Raw genomic sequence first — 16,679 nt, 5'->3', positions numbered from 1 at the left:
CAATTACAACTTATTCTTCAGTCTCAGGTGTAATTTTTTAAACACTTTAAGACAAAAAAACGACATATCACGGAGGAAATCAGTAGATGTGACTTACATTGCAGACAAACAAATGACTACAGTTTCAGAAAGCACCTTACGTAAGAGGTTATTCGGCTTAGCATTGATTTTAGAGTTGTTGGATGTCCTTTTGAGGTATATCGTGCCACATTATGTCAAATTGGCCAGTTATATCGTCAAAAAGCGAGCTGGTTAGAGGGCCCTACTCATAATGATCCATACATTCTCCATTGGGGAGAGATCCTGTGGCCTTGCTGGCGTGGGCAGAGTTTGGCAAGCACGAAGACAAGCAACAGAAGCTCTCGCCGTGTCCTGACAGACATTATCTTGCTGAAATGTAAGCCCAGTATGGCTTGGCACGAGGCCATCAAAACGGGGCGTAGAATTCGCCGACGTTCCGCTTTGCTGTAAGGGCTCCATGGATAACAGCTCAAAGGGTCCGTTGTACGACGCAACTCACGTCTGCCCCCAGACTAAAATGTTTCCTCCAGCAGCTTTTTTCACCTTTTGCTCATTGACATGCAGTATTTGGGTTTGGTGTGTTAATACCATCGAACTGAGAGTTATCCCTTTGCGTTACGTACTGCAGATCTGCTCATAATCGCCGAAGTATGTCACGTGACATACTCATCTATTTGTTACAACATATAAAATCTCTCATGTAAGGTGCAAAATTGACATGAGTCCAATCTGCCACCTTACAATATAAAATCTGGTGTGAGGAGAAAATGTAGTTTGTAATGTGATGTAGCGTGGGGAAATGTGCTCTGATATCATCAGAAGGGTTCTGAGAAGCCCATGTTGCTGTAGTACTGAAGCGCAAGCAAAATTTTTGTGCATGTAAAATGCTGTCTGAAGTTATATAGTTTTGTGTTATTTTAATTTGACGTAAGGAAACTATCAAAATTTTGCTAATCCGTAAAGTTCTTTTCATATGAGTGTCATGCCCTACTCTAGCAAGGAAAAGAATTACCGGAAAAGTATTCCTATCGAAGAACAAAAAAAGGCGAATATGCTCCTGTTTCGAAGACTGACTGAAAAGTGGGGTAACAGGTGCCCATCCTGCCTTCCGAGCATCTTTAAAAATTTTGGCACACGAACATTTTCACATTTTTTATGCAGGGAGAGAAAGAGACAATGGTAATTGGAAATAGATGTTAAAGTAATAAGTACTGTAAGATAGTAGACAATGGTTGCAGAATAGAAAGAATGACAAGGAGAGGGTCATTGGCTGCGGAACATAGTTGACAGTGACAGAACAGTACTAGGAAAGGAGTGGAGGAGACAGTACCATTGGGAAAGGAATGAATAGAAGGAGAAAATGGAAGTGATTGAGAGCCAGTGACAACGACAACGAGGAAGAGGCAGAAAGTAACAGTGAGAACAGGCAGCAACAGTGGAAAGGAATGAATGAGATAGTAGCACTAAGAGGGAGCAAGAGGGGAACAGTGACGACATTAGTAGGACAGAACGAAGAAAACTGGCTGTGAAACAGGGGATAGTGATAGCTATACAGGCACAAAAACATAATGACAATTACTTGCGCTGAATAAGTGAGTGAGTGAGTGAGAATGGGCAAGTGGGAGTGATGAATATGAGTGACTGACAGCGATGGATTAACGGGTGTGAGCGTGTTACAGTTTGGGGGATCTTGTAAGCGAGAGATGTGAGTTGCACGTTAAAAAAAGCGCGAATATGTTCGATGTTAAAAAATTTTGGGGAAAATTTTAAAGGTGTTGAGAAAGGTAGAATGAGGCAGCTGGTACACCACTTTTCAGTCGGAGTTTGTTAAACAGGAGCATATTCGCCTTTTTTGTGCTCCGGTATGGTTTTTAGACTGGTTAATTCGTATACCGATTTTATAGTAAATAGCAATTAAAGACATGCATAGAGGAATAACCATTTCAGAATGTTGCAGTATGTGATGGATGGCTGTACGGCAACGGCGAAACGCCAGTAAAGAAAATAATACGTGTACTGGTTAGGTAGGGAGGTATGGAGCTTAGGACTGACAAGCAGACGACAGGACTGTGAGCTGACCATTAGATGGTGTTATCCAGAGGTCAGTCGTAGAGAACGTGTACAGGACCCCTTAGAGTAAGGCATTACATGTGTTGCAGCACAAATTAATCTATGTGACAAAGATGAATCCTACTGAGACGCCTGCCACTATCAATGCAAGAAGCCATGGATGCAGGTCAGAGTGGAACCGATGGGACACGGTTACATCAGAGACTGGCCATTGGTACAACAAGAACTAGCACTACAATGGCAGGCAATTACTCCATGACTGGACATCCAAGAGCCTGAAGTTCTATCATCGGCAATGCATAAGAAGGCAGGGCCACTGCAGCACTGGTGGCCTAATTGCTTTACATCCAAGCCACAATTTTGTTGTGACTTACTTCAGGGAAACCGATGCTGCAACAAGTAAACGACAGACCAAGTCCTTATACATTAGCATAATTTTTAGTCAAAGGTATCACATGACTTTAACCAACATGGTTGGGAGTGTCAGCGATCTGATTTGTAATAATTATTTTTGAAGGAACAGTCACGATCGCAAAATATCATTTATTTAAAATGATCTGTTCCATCACTCACAGCAGGCCATCTTCACATTGATTGTACGACAAAGATTATGAAAGTACTGGTAACAAGGGATGTCAGTCTTGCACAAAATGTACGAAGATTAAAGTAAAAAGGCATTATGTTTTACCCATTTGCTGGAGCTGGCGACGTGCTAAGCAGCTGCGTGTTGTCAAGGCGATAATAACTGCTGCTAGTGGCTGTGCTGCTACACGCTGAAAGGTGTTTGATAGCGAGCCAATATGTATGTCATTAAAAAAGTGGTGCTGTTTAAATAAATAGTGCAGATCATTCGTGAAATTGCTTAGTTTTAAATAATCTTTAAATACAAATGCTGTTTAAATAAATAGTGCAGATCATTCGCGAAATTGCTTAATTATAAGTAATCTTTAAATACATATGCACAAGTAAAAAAGATATGCGAACTTTGAACGCCAGCTGATGATGATTGTTGTTACTTCAAGGCGACACCGTTTCCACAGAAATGGCGATGTGTTGGCCGTTGCATGTCAAAGATCATGCAGTAGCACGGTTTTGCCTAGGCGTCGTTGTATAGTGCCTATTGGCGCCTATAGATTTTTGTAGATTACGCTGTTCGAGTGGAGAAGCTGTATACGAGTAGATGGTCCTTACTTTGATTGAATTGGCATTTTGCTCGAAATAATTTTCAACATTGTGCTTAGAGAATACAGCGATTTATAAAAGACGCAGAGAATTTGCAATAATTATTTGTGAACTTAATCACGGTAGCATTAAGCCAAAAAATGTAGATAACTAACTAAAATTTGTATGTTAGTCGTAAAATAAATACAATTGCGTTTTTAAGAAGTTCTTTTCCCGTAACATACAGTATCACTATTCGTAAACGTTTTAGGAAGTAAAATATAATAAAATGTGATGAATTCAATTGGTTACGAATTACGTAACATCTAATGGGTTCAGTGAAACAAAATTAAAAAGTCGTCATATAAGCTTATTAAATGAGAAAACGAAGAAGCAACAATCCCTCTTTATGTTATTTCTTTAAAAATATCGAGAAAGGTAATTTCGTGAAAATCTAGCTGTTCATTTAAAAGAAAGAATTATTTTTTCGGTGAATAAAAATTGCATGCTCCTCAAATACTTTCAAGAGTAACCCCTTTAGGTTTGTGTTTAATATTTCGATGCGGTTGGTGATGTCACCTTCTCTATGTTCCTCATTTAAAAGGTGTTGTTCAAACATGGATTTTTTTATGATACTCCTCAGGTATGTTCCTTAGAACGCGTTTTAAAATTACGTCCAGTCCGTCCAATGTTTATTTTTCTGCAGTTACCACAGGTCACTTTACATACGCCTGAGCGAGAAAAGTATTCATTGGCATTTCCCACAGTACGTCTTAATTTATTTAAAACGGTATTTGTGAGTAAGAACGCAAAAGAATGGTTGGTATTCTTGAAAGGTCCGTTAATTCTACTGGAAACATTTTCCATATATACCAATTTACAGACATTTGATAATAATTTATGCGTTTTTGATTTCACTTCCTGAAATAGCGAATCTACGATTTTGGGGTCATAGTTATCAGCATACGCAACTTGCTTCAAAATTTTTACTTTTTAATGTTGCTAGTCAAGTGTCAGTGGTAATTTAGAATTCTGTTAAGCAAAGACAAAAAGAAAGCTTTTTATATTTCCGTGGGTGGTAAGATTTTGCATTAATGATTGCGTCTGTCATACCTGGCTTTCGAAAGATGACAAAAAAAGTTTGGATACACGTTATTTAAAGCATCGGTTAACCTATATAGTAACAGCGTGCCATCGCCAGCGTCTCTGTTCTCCCAACAGCGTTCTTCCCTCCTCGTCATTGCGATATACTTCACGCAAGTAAAAAGAAACTCCGACGGCATACTTCACCAACATTGAAGAAACTCCAGTCGTGTCTTGACAGGACTGTTGGGTCTGCAGCAGGAGGGGGTCATAAAGGTAGAATCACTTATTATTTGGCGTTACGAGTACATCTATCATTCCCAAACATTTAGAGCAACTTATTCAAGGCTTCCTGTAATATGTCAATTATTTGGATGATATCAGTGTTACTAGATCAACGCATACTTTACATCAGAAGAAACTTAAATACCTTTTTACACGTTTCCAGGAAAACGGCATATGCTGCCTTTTGGTAAAGTGGAATTCTCTCGCTCCCAGAAAAAGTTTAGGATATATTCTTAGGCACAAAGACATCGCAAACCATGTGCGACCATAATGTCGGCACCTTCTAACCTAATCACGTATCATACCAAGTTTATTCTCCAAGTGATGCAAATAGCTCATACCATGACTAAGGTTGTCAAATTTGTGTGGTCAGCTGCCTTTCAAGAGATTTTAAGCGCCTTAGCATGGAAAGAAGATTAGGGTCCAATATCCCATCGACATGAAGACCATTAGATACGGAACATAGTCGTCTTTCTGGGGTGGGGAAGGAAATATACTGTCGCCTTTCAAAGGAAGCATCCTGGCATTTGCAAGGAGTGATTTAGGAAAACCAAGGAAGACATAAATTTGGATGGCCGGAAGCGGGATTTGAACTATCATCCCCCTAAATGAGAGTCCAGTATGCTAACCACAGTCACTGCCTTAAGGACAGTCTCTAACTGGCTCCATGGCTAATGCTATGCACGATGGACTGCCGTTGACACTGGCGACAGAAGCGTCCCTTTGTGTAATAGTGGCAGTTTTGTGTCCCAAGTTGTGGGTCTTTTCTGAGCTCATTGCCTTTGTCTACAAATTGTTAAATTCTGTGCAGCTCAACTATTCCCAAATAGAGAAGGAAGCCATAGCAATCGTTTATGTGGTCAAGAAATTTCATGTGTACTTGAATGGCAGAAAATTCCTATTAACTGGCAACAAATCAATGAGTTCCTTGTTTGGGACTCGTTCTCAGCTCCCGAAAAGATGGCACAGCATCTACAGCGCTGGGAATTGGTATAATCTTCTACACACAAGCCTGGACGACTTCCTTCTGATGGCATATGAGGTAGCCTCAGGACCGTCCCGCAACCTAGTCAACAGGTTGATTATGTCAGCGATCCAAAAAGGGTGGCCGGAGCATGTTTCCCGCCAGGCCAACACAGCTTTTAGTAATGATTTCCCACTGCGCTACTGGCTCAACGCCATGCAGGTTATCAACTGCTAGGTCGTCATTCTGCCCCTACTCCAGCCCCACACCCTCCAGCTCCTGCAAGTTTCAAATTTGGGATGAAAACATGAAGGCATTGCCCCAGTAGCGCATTTACTAGTCCAGCTTCAATGCTGACAATGAACGTGGGTGCCGCTCCTGCTGTGTCTGTTCCCTCCATCAGGCGTCCCCAGCGAAAATTTTTGCCATGGCCGTGCCCCTGTGGTGCTGATGGTGGATGCCCTCACAAACCTCCCATATACGGCATGCAAGGCATCTGTTACCACCACTGCTACAACACATGCTCCTGAGAGAATTTTCGCCATTGAAGTGTACCCTGCACCCTGGTGTCTGACAATAGACTCCAAGTTACGCAAAATCAGTCCGAGGCCTTCTGACACTAGAACTGCATCAACCATAAGACCACCGCCCCTTTTCATCCATTCTCCAATTTGAGCACTGAGGAGATTGTCTACGCATTTAAAACCCAGGTGCAGAAGGCGTTGCAAGCTTCATAAGCCAAGGTCGTCGTGTACAACTTTTTCACGATGTATAAGTGGATTTCTGTCAATGGGGCCAGTCTACCCAAAATCTTACACAGTTGCCAGCATCACACCCTGTCAGACCTCCTGTGCCCTGTGCAGTGTGCTCAACCTGCATAATGAAACGCCTCTATGCAGGGCACATGTGTGTGAGCATGCACATTTAACTAGCATCCATTGTGGCTCCAAGTGATAATTGTAGGTCATAGGGGCCATCATCAGTTTGATGTTCTGGCTGGACACGTCCACATGACCTGCCACCACATCCAGCTCCAGCTGCAACCACAGTCGCAATCATTGCTCTTCTCCTGCCCCACCTCTATCTCTGACTTGCAGACCAGTCAACAAGATCACCAAGGTCACCACCAGGCAGATCTCCCTACGTATCCTACATCACAGTACGTGATAACACCCCACACCACTGCATCCCTCCTCTCACCAGTAATGGGCGAACGTATAATGGTTGGGAGTCTATGGAGGTGGAACCACTCCTTCCGTCTCAACTTTTCTTCATGTTATTGGCACCAGATCTGTATGCTGCCACAGGCACACAGCTGTCTGGACCACCGTGACTCCTTACAAGGCTCGTCCCAAGCCCACGGTTTGAGAGCTGCTGATGGAGAGTGCTGTCGCTCTTCCCGCCCATTCCTACCGGAACCGGCGTGAACTTGGACATTTCCGGCCCTATGCGCCGATTTCGGGGGGAGGGGGGGGGGAGGGATTTAACATCCCCAGTATCAGAAGTGATCGATTGCAGCTATTAAGCATTACAGCTATGAGTTGACAGGCACCACCAGAGCCACGAGTGACGGGTCACATGGGCGCAGCGACTACCAGCATGGATCTAGGCCAGCTGCTGTGAATCAGTCTTTTGAAGTACACCACATGAGCTCTGATAAATCTTACCTAGCTGCTATTTCGATACCGATCTTACAATGCCCTCTCAGTCGCACTGTTGCGAGAAGGAAACGACTCCGCCTTACTTCTCTGGTTTCTTTATTTGTAACTTGGTGCCTTGCTGCTTCAGTTGTCCGTCGTCGCTCAGTAGTAGCGCTCAGGCCCCAGGTTCAATGCAGGTTTGTGATCCTGCTGAAGTGGGGTATGTCGGGATGCCAGTTGTTAAATGTTAACAACGTTTTGTAACACACTCGTTTTAGTGAAGAGTACTTTGAAACGCACGTCACAGACTTTACAATATGGCGGCTCTTGGCTATTCCGTTATACACAACCCTTTACAACACATTGATTCCTTTCCATACTCGTTATAGATACTGCCCACGACACGTGGCGTTCAGTGATGATTAATATCTTTACTTTAACTTTATATCTTGTTTATCACTGCTATATTTACTTGTGACCGTTGTTTTGGAGCCGCCTCCGGTTACTTTCGACTGTGCATTTTGAGTGGCGCCTCGCAACTAACTCGCCCTGTCTTCCTGATGCACAAGAGAGACCCCACCTTTCTCCCTTAGCCAATAGGGACACTACACTCGTCTCCTATGCATATATATCAAAACTCTCAGCCAACGGGCGTTTAGATCGCTGTTACCAGCCGGATGTGATTTCACGTTTGCCGACATTGTGACGGAAGTTGGTCTCGGAACAGTCTCTGAGATTGTAAGATCCTACTCCCGAATAGTCGGATCTTGTCCCTACTAAGGTTGCACAACATTGGTTGTTATGATGTTCTCGTTAATGCCCCTTGCTGACGCATAACTGTCAGATGGGCATGTAGCCTGGCTGCTACTGAGCATTCCCCATCGCATAAATGTGCGTAATAATTAGCATAAACAAGTGAAGGGGATGCATGTATTCATTACAACCCGGTTGTGGACTTGGATTAACATTACTTCTGCGTGTAACTCTTGATGTACTTGGCTTTGTTTAAAAATTACCCATTTGAATAAGAAACAGACATAAATGATTCAGCTGGCTATGGTCTCACAAAGCCATTATGCCCTCTCCTGAGGCAAGCTGGCCAACAACTGTTGTGACTGTCTCTTGATATTCTGAATATTTGCACTCGGGTGGAACTGATGTATTGGAGTTGGTACCACTCATATTTTATTGGAGACAGTAGTTGAGATCTAGCAGGCAATGGGAGTACCTCAACATTGCGCAGACAGTTTATAGAGATACGTGCCGTGTGTGAACGAACATTGTCTGTTGAAAAGTGATACACTGACGCTCTCACGTGAGCGGTAACGTACGAGAATGCAGGACTTTTACGACATATCATTGTGCCATTATAACCAATGTCGCCAGGAGTTACTCCATTGTGCCACTCCAAAAAGCTGGAAGAATGGTGTGTCTTCCCTGGTCGCCACCATATCTGCCGACGATGGTCGTCCAGGGTGATGCAGAATCGCGATTCATCGTTGAAAACAGTGCAACGCCATTCATCTTCCCTGTCAGGGCATCATTCCAAACGCAGCCGTTTGTGATGTTGTGTTAAGTGCGGCCTATGCAGAGGATGGTATCTGCCTAGTCCAGCTGCTGCTGCTTTCCATCCAGTGTTGTGGAGTGACATACAGGGTGTTTCAAAAATGACCGATATATTTGAAACGGCAATAAAAACTAAACGAGCAGCGATAGAAATACACCGTTTGTTGCAATATGCTTGGGACAACAGTACATTTTCAGGCGGACAAACTTTCGAAATTACAGTAGTTACAATTTTCAACAACAGATGGCGCTGCAAGTGATGTGAAAGATATAGAAGACAACGCAGTCTGTGGGTGCGCCATTCTGTACGTCGTCTTTCTGCTGTAAGCGTGTGCTGTTCACAACGTACAAGTGTGCTGTGGACAACATGGTTTAGTCCTTAGAACAGAGGATTTTTCTGGTGTTGGAATTCCACCGCCTAGAACACAGTGTTGTTGCAACAAGACGAAGTTTTCAACGGAGGTTTAATGTAACCAAAGGACCGAAAAGCGAGACAATAAAGGATCTGTTTGAAAAATTTCAACGGACTGGGAACGTGACGGATGAACGTGCTGGAAAGGTAGGGCGACCGCGTACGGCAACCACATAGGGCAGCTTGCAGCTAGTGCAGCAGGTGATCCAACAGCGGCCTCGGGTTTCCGTTCGCCGTGTTGCAGCTGCGGTCCAAATGACGCCAAAGTCCACGTACCGTCTCATGCGCCAGAGTTTACACCTCTGTCCATACAAAATTCAAACGCGGCAACCCCTCAGCGCCGCTACCATTGCTGCACGAGAGACATTCGCTAACGGTATAGTGCACAGGATTGATGACGGCGATATGCATGTGGGCAGCATTTGGTTTACTGACGAAGCTTATTTTTACCTGGACGGCTTCGTCAATAAACAGAACTGGCGCATATGGGGAACCGAAAAGACCCATGTTGCAGTCCCATCGTCCCTGCATCCTCAAAAAGTACTGGTCTGGGCCGCCATTTCTTCCAAAGGAATCATTGGCCCATTTTTCAGATCAGAAACGATTTCTGTATCACGCTATCTGGACATTCTTCGTGAATTTGTGGCGGTACAAACTGCCTTAGACGACACTGCGAACACCTCGTGGTTTATGCAAGATGGTGCCCGGCCACATCGCACGGCCGACGTCTTTAATTTCCTGAATGAATATTTCGATGATCGTGTGATTGCTTTGGGCTATCCGAAACATACAGGAGGCGGCGTGGATTGGCCTCCCTGTTCGCCAGACATGAACCCCTGTGACTTCTTTCTGTGGGGACACTTAAAAGACCAGGTGTACCGCCAGAATCCAGAAACAATTGAACAGCTGAAGCAGTACATCTCATCTGCATGTGAAACCATTCCGCCAGACACGTTGTCAAAGGTTTCGGGTAATTTCATTCAGAGACTACGCCATATTACTGCTACGCATGATGGATATGTGGAAAATATCGTACTATAGAGTTTCCCAGACCGCAGCGCCATCTGTTGTTGACAATTGTAACAACTGTAATTTCGAAAATTTGTCTGCCTGAAAATGTACTGTTGTCCCAAGCATATTGCAACAAACGGTGTATTTCTATCGCTGCTCGTTTAGTTTGTATTGCCGTTTCAAATATACCGGTCATTTTTGAAACACCCTGTAGAATGTTACAAGGAGTCCACTTGTTCTCAAATAGCGGACACGCATGTGAAGAGGCTATGATGTACTTGCTGCGTAGCTCGGAAATTCTACCCTCTGTTGATTAGACGTGATCGACTGGAGCCCTGGCGACGAGTATGCCTCACCTCTCGTTCCCGTTCAACCCAATATCAGGTCTCTGTCACGTCTGAATGATCTACGAATTTGGATATTGCATGATTCGACCAACCAGCCAAATGGAGACCAACAGTGAGCCCGTTTAAAACTCTGTCAGGTGCTGATAATGCTGTCTCAAACGTGCACGTGGCATCTGTATCCTTCTCAGCGATCACTCAACATCTGACACTGTCCACGCCAATTACGCACCCTACTAATCTGGTAACAACATTAGACACGAACAACACTGACGTTTGATGGTGGTCGTTCTAGACGTAATGGAGAATTGCAACTCTACTCATTTGCATAGCCACTGATGATGAGAATGTGTATGTAGCTACATCGACATCAGCCCACGTCTTGTGGGTGATTCATTTTTTTGTGTGCTTATGAACTTGGCACAGAAATTCGTTGTTTAGATAATGCTTTTGGATATAGTGTTAATTGTTTTATTTGGATATTTTGTGGTGTAAGAACATGATAGAAGAAGATTTAGTTGCTTTATATTTCTTATTGAATAAGTCAGTATTTTCTGTACGGTTGATATAGTCTGACAGTGAAATGAGCAAAGTAGATTTGTTACTAGGAGCGCTTAAAATTTTCTTGTGTTTTTCTGTTCTGTGTGAGGTTGTTATTCCACCTTAGAATTTAATAGGTTTGACTCTACATTTCCCCTATGTTTGTTGGTCTGTGTGCTGCAAGCGTATGAGGCGATTTGGTTGTTAATTGTTCCAATACTGGGTCACCGATGATATTGCAACTGTGAGGAAGTTTTGCAAATGTGTTCTGATGTGAGAATACCAAAACGAAACCTTCAGAGACTTACATGTGCCCTATATATAAAGGACGTTGCAAGCCTACAGTTCCTAGCTGAAATAGTGCGTATTCCACCTTCAGTTTTGTGCATTTTTCTATTCTCATTCTGTCCCACAACTGTGAGGGTGCGAATCCTTATCTGACCGTGTGCTTTCCGTGAAAGTGATGTGAGATTAGTCAACTGTGAACAAAACTTTCAACGAGCATTTGATAAGAATATCGTACGTGCCTGGCTAACACGGAGAACCTCAGATGAAACATTATATAACTTAACCTTTGTTTTTTCTTTGCTGCTTTCTTTTCTCATTTCGTCCTAAGTGTGTGAGTGGGAAACTTTCACTACTGTTATTTTGATGTGAAAGTGATGTGAAGTCAATCATTCTGTAAGTAGGTATGTGTGGATGTGAGCTCCCAGAATGTTTGAAAGTTTTGGTTGCCTAGTGAATGTGTTCATGAAAATGAGAAATTTCAGGGATAAATTCGTTTGAACGTTCAATTTGCGCGGTTTCGTAAGGAGATGTAAGGGGAGGAGGAGTTAGTAAAATCTGATCAAGTAGTCTTTTTCGTTGAAGTTTTGCTAACGAATATTGTGAGATACCGTGCAGTATATGGGGATACTAAATAGTCCCTTACAAGCTTTTTTGAGATGTAAATTTTGTGGTTTCATTGATTCCCTCTCTGTAAGGATGCCAAGGTGATTTTTTGTGTCTGTGTTGATATCTTAGTATTTGAGTTTTTTCCGTGAATATAAATAGGCAGGAATATAAATAGATGAATATAAATTGGTGAATGTAGGTGAAAATAAATAGGCAGGACTCAAAAAAGACTATACAGAACCTAAGATCTTTCTAAAGGTTATTCTGAGTTATGTTTAATGACTGCCAAAGCCTAAAGTGAGACGACTGTGCCTGCGTAAGTGATGATGTGTGAAAAGTTTTGCTTGTCTAAAATAAGAGGATTGTGGTAATTATTGTGAATTTTATATGTGTTTTGCTAATACAGGTTGCATTACAGCAGATTGAGGAACTGAGGCAGGAAATGATAACCGCGAATGAAGAATAAACCTACTATTTCATATAGACTTGGGTGAGATATTTATTTTTACATATCTGTAAATGAAGAGAAATTAATTACATTTGATTTTCAAATTTAGGTCACGTTATGCTGTTTTAACTGAAAGATGTAGTATAAGATGTGATGTCTACCACCACTAGTCTAGTGTGTCGATTCATTCGCAGACAGGATTGCCTGTTAGTGAACGGCATGTATGGGTGGATCAGATATCGTTCTCCCACCAAAGGCTTTTGGTAAGTTAATTACATATGGAAAGTAAGGTTAGTGAAACATGATTGAAACACATTTGATGACATATTTTGAGTGACTGTAGTACGTTGTTGAGTATTCTTCGTAGTACAATGGATGATGTGTGGTTGTGTTGACAGTAAATGCAGACGACCTTGAGTAATACGTTTTGATTTTCTTTCAGCAACAGAACTGAGTGTAATTTTAAACCACAAATATGTCAGGCCATGTGTGTATGTATATGAATCTTCTAGAATGATAGTTTCATGTCCGAAAAGTACGGTAAGGATGAAAGAGTGAGACGGAGAAGTGTTTTTGCGTGGATGGTAACTGTAACTACCGAAGTACAGATGTGAGTAAGTGTACATTAGATTAGTTAATAAGATATGATGTATATACCGGATGTATTTCCTACGGCTCGTTAGACACATTTTTTTGATGTTTCAGCAGATATTTGCAATTTACGTTTTGCAATCTGCACCTCTAGTCAGACCAAATAAATACTGCTCATTACGTCTCTCATGTAAAGCCCAAATTGGACAACAAGCGTCTGTTAAAATTAGAAACAAAACGTTTTTAATCGGAACTTTATGTGCCGCTCAACAGAGCGGTCAAAAATTAGTTTAATGTGATGTTTCTTTTATTGATATATATTAACAGGGAGAGTAAAACATGCGGAATAACCTAGTACTTCAGCAGCTACTGAACAGCGCTTCTGCATGATAGTAGCAGTAAGACTGGCTAATGGCGGTACTGTCTTTGCTGGAGTACTGTTTATTCTAGGCATTTTACTGTTCCAATTAATTCATGCTGTAAAACGAGTATCATACTAAAGTAATTGGGAACCACTCTGTCGAATGGTCATGTAAAAATTCCATTTGAAATTAATTTTTTTTTGTAGCGGGAAAGAAAGCGATTCTTTATGTCCATTCCGAGTGTCGAATGGAAGACGTGATAACAACATTTGTTTGGGCTAACTCCAGCAAATATCTGCTAAAACATCACAGAAAATGCTCCTCATGACTCTCGGGAGAGACAACCTATATATATATTTTTCTTATTTGCGAAATGTTGGCGTATTAGCTAAGTATATATTGGACAACTTCTGTGACTAGTAGGTGAAGTGTATGTGTCAATGAGTTTTCTATATTACAGGAAACAGAAAAGAATGTAATGGCAAACCGAAATTCTTGTACTCGAAATCGGCAGCAGGGCACATTCGTCAACTGCCAACCTGACGTTCCTACCGTGCGGAGATGCCTACACGTGACCCGCGATTGTGTCTACATACAAGACAGGCACCATACGCCAAGCCACCAGAACGTACAAGCTACGCTTTTGAGAAACGCACTCGCCAGGAAACCGGTGACGCTGCTAGCATAGAACAAACACTGTCTGCACATCATATGGACGGAAACTCACTTATGGTGGGTGCATAAGGCCAGACACAGCCTCCAGCCGCGGTGGTCTCGCTGTTCTAGGCGCGCAGTCCGGAACCGTGCGCCTGCTACGGTCGCAGGTTCGAATCCTGCCTCGGGCATGGATGTGTGTGATGTCCTTAGGTTAGGTAGGTTTAAGTAGTTCTAAGTCCCCAGGCGATGCCGGTCAACTGCTGTTTGTGTATGAGAAATCGGTTGAAAACTTTCCTCACGTCAGCACGTTCTAGGTGTCGCCAGCGGCGCCAACCTTGTGTGAATGCTCTGAGAAGCTAGTCATTTGCATATCACAGCATCTTCTTCCTGTCCGTTAAATTTTGCGTCTGTAGCACGTCATCTTCGTGGTGTAGCAATTTTAAGGGCCAGTAGTGTATGCATCAATCTTATTATTAATTGGTAACCTACTGTCACATCACCCAATTGCACAGTGGCAGCGCTACTTACCCCTCTGCCCCTGAGGTAGGCGGCCAGGTTGAATTTAGCTCAGCACCGAATTCACGAACATTAATTAAAATTTAGCACGTCATAAGATATAACTGTCTCTTTAACCACTTTTGTTTGCGCAGGAAAAATACACTCTTAAGAAGCTGTTAACGTTACTGGAGGTTTTTGGATTTGGCTGTTTCTTTGCTAAATGTGTATTATTATAAAATGCGGCTGAGTACCGCGGGCCCCACAAATACTTGATTTGGGCCGCAGTTTGACAACCACTGCTCAACCAGGTCACATTTGCGCGTGAGTCAGTGCAAAGGTAGTATGGAGTTGTACACCTTAAGCAAAATTGTTCTTCCATAGCCGTTTTCCTGCCCTCGTTTCAGCGATGCTGCCGTGTGTTTGGCAGACAGTTTTATTGTTAGCGGATGTGTTAGGTCATTACGGTAGGAGAGATACTCCGGAAAAGCTGGAGATGAGGTGGTTTGGCATAGGATCTTTCAGACCCCTGGCCCCTGCTGCGGTGGGACTAACCTGCGGTCTGTACGCCAGGCTTCCTGCATCATCCTTAGCCTCAGTAGCAGGGCTGCACCCCAGGCTGCTACAGGTTGCCCTGTTTGTGGACGACATGGATGACGTCAAGGATGTCGCTTCAGACTCTGTCCTAGGTGAGACTTCGGAACAAACCTTAAAAGCTGTTTCTATACTGGACACCAAAACCAAAGCGAAGCGCCGTGAAGAGAAACATTCCTAACGCCGACGTTGGCGCAAAAAAAAAAAAAAAAAAAAAAAAAAAAAAAAAAAAAAAGAGAGAGAGAGAGAGAGAGAGAGAGAGAGAGAGAGAACCACGGAAGGCACTACGTCGTATTCAGCATCAGACCCTGGAAGATACAGATGATGACGCTGAGGGGTCATTGTCAACTGCATCTGCTTCTACTGACTCCGCATCTGAATACGAAAGTCGTACCACTGCAGGGGAAGGCGGAGAGAGTATGGACTGTCAGGAATTGCCAGACGCCGCAGACGACAAAGGTTCCAACCTGACACTGGACTCGCATTCGGGAGGACGACGGTTCAATCCCGTCTCCGGCCACCCTGATTTAGGTTTTCCGTGATTTCCCTAAATCGCTTCAGGCAAATGCCGGGATGGTTCCTTTGAAAGGGCACCGCCGATTTCCTTCCGCATCCTTCCCTCACCCGAGCTAGCGCTCCGTCTCTAATGACCCCGTTGCCGTCGGGACGTTAAACACTAATCACCTCCTCCTCCTTCCAACCTGTAAGCCGTGAGAGGATAATTAGCCACAGGGAAGCGTAGACGCTGGAACAAGAGACGGAACAGCCATTGTTTAGGGTATTACCTAACGCTGCCTTTGAAAGGTACTGTCTCAATGAGGGGTAGTTGTAATACAGTTGGGCCAACTATGCATTCAAATTGGTCTGAGCCACTCTCCGGTGCTAATTTCATGGCTGACATGATTTTTTTGTCATGCTAGTTAGCTGTTGCCTCTCCAGTATCGACTAAGTATGTCTGGAAACAAAGCACGTTCTCACACCAATTTGTGACGTCAGTGGGCTGAAAGTCAGATGTTTCCCAGGAATTGAGTAGGTCAGGAGCTGGAAAACCCGGATGTGTCACAGGAATTAGGTCTCCAGTATCGACTATACATGTCTGGGAACAAAGCACGTTCCCAGACCAATTTGTGACGTCAGTGGGCTGAAAGATATTTCCCAGGAATTGAGTAGGTCAGGAGCTGGAAAACCCGAATGTGTCCCAGGAATTACCTAAGTCATGAGCTAAAATTTGAACTGTCCTAGGAATTAAGCATGTCATGAGACCAAAAACAGATCCCACCAGTCCTGGGACAAGTACATCACTTACATGTTAATATACTCGTATATGCCTATACACTGAAGGACACAGGATAACTCTCAACCTCTTACAGCCATGCATCATTAAACATGAAGTAGTTTACAACATTTACTAACAAAAAGCACATTGCTGTCGTGAAGATGTGCAGAGATCGGATTTATGTGACTCTCACATTATTTGATATTATTAATAGTATATCGATGGTAGGCAATGAAAACCCCGTAACACTATCTGTCTGTGAAAC

The sequence above is a fragment of the Schistocerca gregaria genome, chromosome 1, assembly GCF_023897955.1.
Source record: "Schistocerca gregaria isolate iqSchGreg1 chromosome 1, iqSchGreg1.2, whole genome shotgun sequence".
Lineage (NCBI taxonomy): Eukaryota > Metazoa > Arthropoda > Insecta > Orthoptera > Acrididae > Schistocerca > Schistocerca gregaria.
The sequence above is the reverse complement of the archived record's forward strand: the minus strand, read 5'-3'. Positions refer to the sequence as shown.